Raw genomic sequence first — 5,614 nt, forward strand, 5'->3', positions numbered from 1 at the left:
AATATTATGTGCTGAAATTTGGCACACTTAATCTACACATAAATTTGAGCATGTGTGCCAAAAATCATCCACATCTTAGAGATGTCCTGTGAAAGTTTTATTTTATTTTGATCCATTTTCAAAATGACCTTTGATATTTGGAGGATTCTTGATGCTCAAGGATGGGCAGCGGAGAAATTTAACTTGACTTGGTTCCAACAGTTCACCTGCACATCGTAGGGTATATTACAAGGGTTCATTGGTGCTTAGAATCGTGGCGGCGACAGAGTTTAAACTGTACTTTGATTACCCACTCAATTTTCGACCTATCTTCATACCCCATCGAGGGACTCAGTAAAGTTTATCCAGATTTTGTCCCCCATCGGGGTAATTTTTAAACATTGGTATAATAAATAAAAAGAGATCTCCAATAATCTCATTAGGATCTCCCTGGACTTTTTTGTAAAAATGCAGAACGTCCCTACTCCCTAGTCTGAAACTCAGCCATTTTTAACGTGTGTCATTGAATCGGTTCTTCAAAATGTTATTTGGATCAATAAGTATAACTGAACGATTAAAATTTTAAAAGAAGCTCGATCTTTTATGTGTGTTATTTTTTGTAATTCGTTTCACGAAAATGAAATGTTTTTTTTCCTGCCATTTTCCGTAACATATTTTAAATTGCATTGAAAAATGTGTTTAGGAAATGAATACAAGCTATTTTTGAGTACTTATTAATAATTTAACAGGCAAAGGTTCACATCTATGGAAATAATATGCTGAAGGTCCTGTTTTTTATAAAGATGATAGTATCATAGTTATTTTAATTGAATATCCCATTTTAAGAGTTTTCAGTAAAAAATTATTAAATGATAAGTCTTGGGTAGAACCCTATTAAAAATTGATCTTAGCTCTAGAAAAAAATAAAATTAAAAATTGTAAACTGCGCATAAAAAACCTCACACACCCTTCTTAGATCGGGTCTCACATATTTTTGTCATTGGCACTATCCAAGGCCTAAAATTTGAAGAGAGGGTCATTGTATGTCAAATCAACGAGGGTATATCACCTGCCCCTCTCAGATTTGAATGATTTTTGGCACACAAGCTGAAATACTAGAGTAAATTAAGAGAGCCAAATTTCAGCAGATAATTTTGAGTCGTTTCTGAGATATAGATACTCGAATCAAATTTGTACTTCACTATTTTGAAGTACGATGACTCCAAAAATGAAATCAAAATTAGAATATTTAAATTTCTTATGATCTCAATTTTGATTTAAAAAAAAAAAATCTGAATACAACAGCATGTACTTGATCGACAATAAAAAAAAATACCCAACTCTTATCAATATGAAACTTTAGCAACATGTTACATAGAACTAGGGGTATCACTGTGCCAAAAAACGTGTTGGCTCTTTTATCATAGCTCCCAGTGTGGGATCTCAAAGTTAGGTTTCTTTTCTCCGGAAATTTGGTCATTTTTACTGACGTTTTTATATCTTAAACTTATTGTATCATTTATATAAACTGAAAAAAGAAAGCTGAACAACAGTAATTCATATAATTGATTAGAAGTTAACAAATTAAAAAAAATATATGAGTAGTTTATAGTATATCATTTGTTTTTAATGTTGGACATGATGTTAAAATAGTTTCTTCACTCTTTTTTTTAAAGTTTAAACTGTTGTCCTTTCGTTTTTGCTTCTGTTGTTATCACAATGGCGTCGATAATCCCCTTTTAGGGGTTTAAAGCCCCCAAGTGTTTCTAAATCCCTGATCCGCCCCCCCTCTTATTTAAGCAATTGTAATGTTGTGTTCATAATTTTTCGAGCGAAGCCTTAAATGATGAAAGCTAGAACCGCTCCTGATCCCACATATAATATATATTGGGAACCCAACATATATGATGTCTAGAAGGTCAGATGAGAAGGAGTTAAACTGTGATATTTTTATATCTGTAAGTGGAGATGGATAAGTAAAATCAAACTTAATAAATTAATTAGATTCCTCTCTATGTCTTTTGCTAGCAAAGATTGGCTGAAAATATTTAAAGTACCTTTATCTAGAATGGTCTTTGCATCTTTAGACCACTGCTGTATATTTTCTTGCAATTGATCCCCATTACTTTTATCAAAATATGCGACATGATATCATCTATAACATCTTGGCAGAAGTTGAAGAAACAAATTGGGCCAAATATTTGATCTTCTAATGGTCGCTGCAGAATAGCTCATGCAACCAATCTTTTCATCGTTCCAACAATTCCATCAAAATGTGATACAACCTGACCTGTGGTAAAGATTGACCAGGAACATCTAACACCAAAGTCATCAAAATGCTGGCAAAGGGTCAAAAAAAGTTTACAGATCTTATACTTACCTGCACGACCAACAGTAATGTAATGTACTTAATATAGGGTTTTCAAAGATAAACAAACATTTGGGGGACTTTTAAACCCTTAAAAAGGGATTATTGGACCCATTGTGATAACAGCAGTAGCTGTCAAATTTACAACAGTGCAACATCAATAAGATTGATACTTTATATAAAGAGCTAGTTGGTGCTCAATACTCTTATTGTTACAAAATTTATTCAAATATGTTAGTTTTTTCGTAATAACTTTATTTAAGAAAAATGAGAGATGCATTATTCGATCACCATTCCAGTTATTTCTTGAATAAAGTCTAGATGAGATGTGATACGTGCATATCCATTGATACCTCCAACACATTTAGGATTAGTCACAAATCGGTTGACTCCAATTTGCATATACTTTCCATCTTCCATTTCGTAGTTAAGAAGGCCATCGCTGTCACCAAAACAGATAGCCTTTCCTGGATTTGAATCAGTACAGATAACACCTCGCCAATTGCATTCAATAACTTTTACATTTTTAGCAAAATATAATTCGGGGTAAGTTGTTCTATCAAAACTATTAATACCCCATCCCGTTATGGTTGTTGATTTGCCAACAAAAGTCTCATTAGCATCTTCACGTGTTGGTAAGCAAACGGGTCCGACATATTCATTTAATTCCAAAGGGCTCTCCAATTCGATTAAAGCAAAGTCTCCAGTCGACGATATGTGAATTTCAGAACTTTTTCGGGTTAGCATATATGGTTCATATCACCATCTGCAATATTATGAGCCCCAACACGAACTTTGGCACTCTCAAGAGATATTATACAATGCTTAGCAGTTATAATCCAATTTTCATCCAAAACAGAACCAGTGCAAGCACCAAAGTTATATACACAAGCTAGCCATAGAAACTGATGCCTTGCTGCTTCCTGTCTTCCAACAGTTTTTGAATCCACTAAAGGTTTGTTTTCCGAACCACAAGTATCTGGATGTTTGGGATTAGCCAAAGCAGATGCAATTATAGCCAAGAATCCTAATATCCTCATGGGTACGTAAACTGATTCAATATAATATTTGGTTTCTTTTTTCTGAGCATATTTATACAAAATTGACTAATGAGAAAAATATCTTTATCAATTTCTATAAATAAAAGGATTATTTAATAAACTAAATTAATATTTATTTATTTTTCTAAAAGTAAAATTAAAGCGCCTAATTACCTGTATTGTACGACGCAAAAAGAAACAGAAAAAAGGCCCAGAAGTTAGTTTGTAGAAAGCCAAATCAATTCATTTGTCTCTTAGAGATGATATTTGCTGGATTTTCAATACTGATGTTATATGTGTGATCAGAAACAACGCTACCTTTCATCATTAGCAGGGTGTGCTTTGCCAAAAAAGATTATCAACACACCAACATAATTACTTATTTAAATAACTTTATTTTTCAAATACAGATATTATTTTTTTGGAGGCAGAGAGGGCTAAATAAATATTTGCGGGGTTGAACCCCTAAAAGGGGCTAGTGACGCCATTGTGATTATAAAACACATAACAGTGACAAAACGACAGTTCCAAATCTTAAAAAGTTATGAACAAACGGTTTTAAAATTCTGACAACTGATGTACAATGTATAACCTACTCATATTTTTTGAAGTTTGTACTCTTCTTGTCAGTTTTATGAATTACTGTAGATCAGCTTTCTTTTGTATATCTATTTAAATAATAAAATATGCTTGAGACATAAACACGAACATAAAATTGACAAAATTTCCTAAGAAAAGTAATCTAACTTTAAGATCCCACGCTGAGAGATATGACAAAAACAACCTAGTTTTTAGCACTGTCGTACCCCTTAAAATATGTTACCAAAGTTTCCTTTCCATAAGAAATTGACTTTTTTCTAAAATTCGTGATCAGGTGTATTTCAGATTTTAAACAAAATCAAAATTGAGGTGGTAAGAAATTTTCAATATTCCATTTTAGACTTCTTCTTTTAGAGTCCTCACTCTTCAAAATAGTCACGTACCAAATTTCAATAGGTAAGCTCTTTTGTATAAAAAATATACAAGAAACAGTAGCGTACGTTAATAAAACATTAGAGCAACACTAAAAATTATGATCTTAAAAGGGACTAAAACGAGTATATATCTCATGAACGACTAAGAATTATGTGCTAAAATTTGGGATACTTGACGTACTCATGAATTTCCGAATGTGTGCTAAAAATTATCAAATTATGGTTGGGTTACATGCCTTGTTTGATGTGATAAGGAATGCCCCTTCCAGGAACTCTGAAGCACACTGTGAAAGTCTTCAAGGTGAACCGTGATTGTCAGCCAAAATAACGATTTTTTTTGTATATTTTTAGTTGTATATCTTGGCGAGGAAGTCAAATTTTAGGCTAAAATACTTATTTATGTTAATACAACGCAATTCCTCCTAGAAATCCATATTATTTATTTTTTATGCATTGCATATAGATATCTTTATATATATTTACAAGTCTCATATGAATAAAGATAAAACAAAAATGAAAATTGCGAAATTAAGTCACTCCGAATTTTACACCCGTTACCATATACATCTGCCAAACAAATTATATTTTTTTATCAAAGATATTATCCCACGAATGAATTTAAGTTTAGAAAATGCTCGCGGCTAATATTATTATGGAGTTGCATCTATGCCCAGTCATTAGTCTGCAGTTGTTACTAAAATCAAATAATTTAATAACACGTTTTTGTAGACACACTATTATAAGAAAGTTCTAAACTTAGCTTCTGGTAAAAAATATTCTTATGTTACAACTTAAGAAAATGCAAACTCATGAAAAAATCATCTAAGACACGCTATATTAGAACTATCAGGGACTCCACGGCCTACAATTCAAACAACATTAATTAATTTTGTCCTACCTGGTGGACAGTCCCAGGTGAAGTTTTAGAAAATTATAATTAATTGATGTAGTTTTGGAAATAGTCTATAATAGGTAATGTAAAAGATACTGAAATGAAAGCTAGAATTGTAAGAGTGTTGTTCGTGAGATCAACATTTTGAAATTTTATTTTGCTGTTACCCAGGAAAAAGTATTTTAAATCAAACGGACAATTTGAGTAAGCACTTCAACGTTATGATATTTCTGAAGCGAAATGACACAAATTTACATAGCAAATTGTTACTCTTCTATCAGAATCCCGAAGCAGTGAAATGTATTACCTCTTTTGACAACACGTTTTTAAATGACGATCAATGTTTGTTATTTGTTATCCT

General features: G+C 32.1%; 1 pseudogene; it reads right to left on the reverse strand.

Moving 5' to 3' along the window:
• Positions 1 to 2,605: 2,605 nt before the first annotated feature.
• LOC121132239 (chymotrypsin BI-like) lies at positions 2,606 to 3,387 on the reverse strand (annotated as a pseudogene).
• Between the last annotated feature and the right edge of the window lie 2,227 nt (positions 3,388 to 5,614).

The sequence above is a fragment of the Lepeophtheirus salmonis genome, chromosome 2 (genome assembly GCF_016086655.4).
Source record: "Lepeophtheirus salmonis chromosome 2, UVic_Lsal_1.4, whole genome shotgun sequence".
Classification (NCBI taxonomy): domain Eukaryota; kingdom Metazoa; phylum Arthropoda; class Copepoda; order Siphonostomatoida; family Caligidae; genus Lepeophtheirus; species Lepeophtheirus salmonis.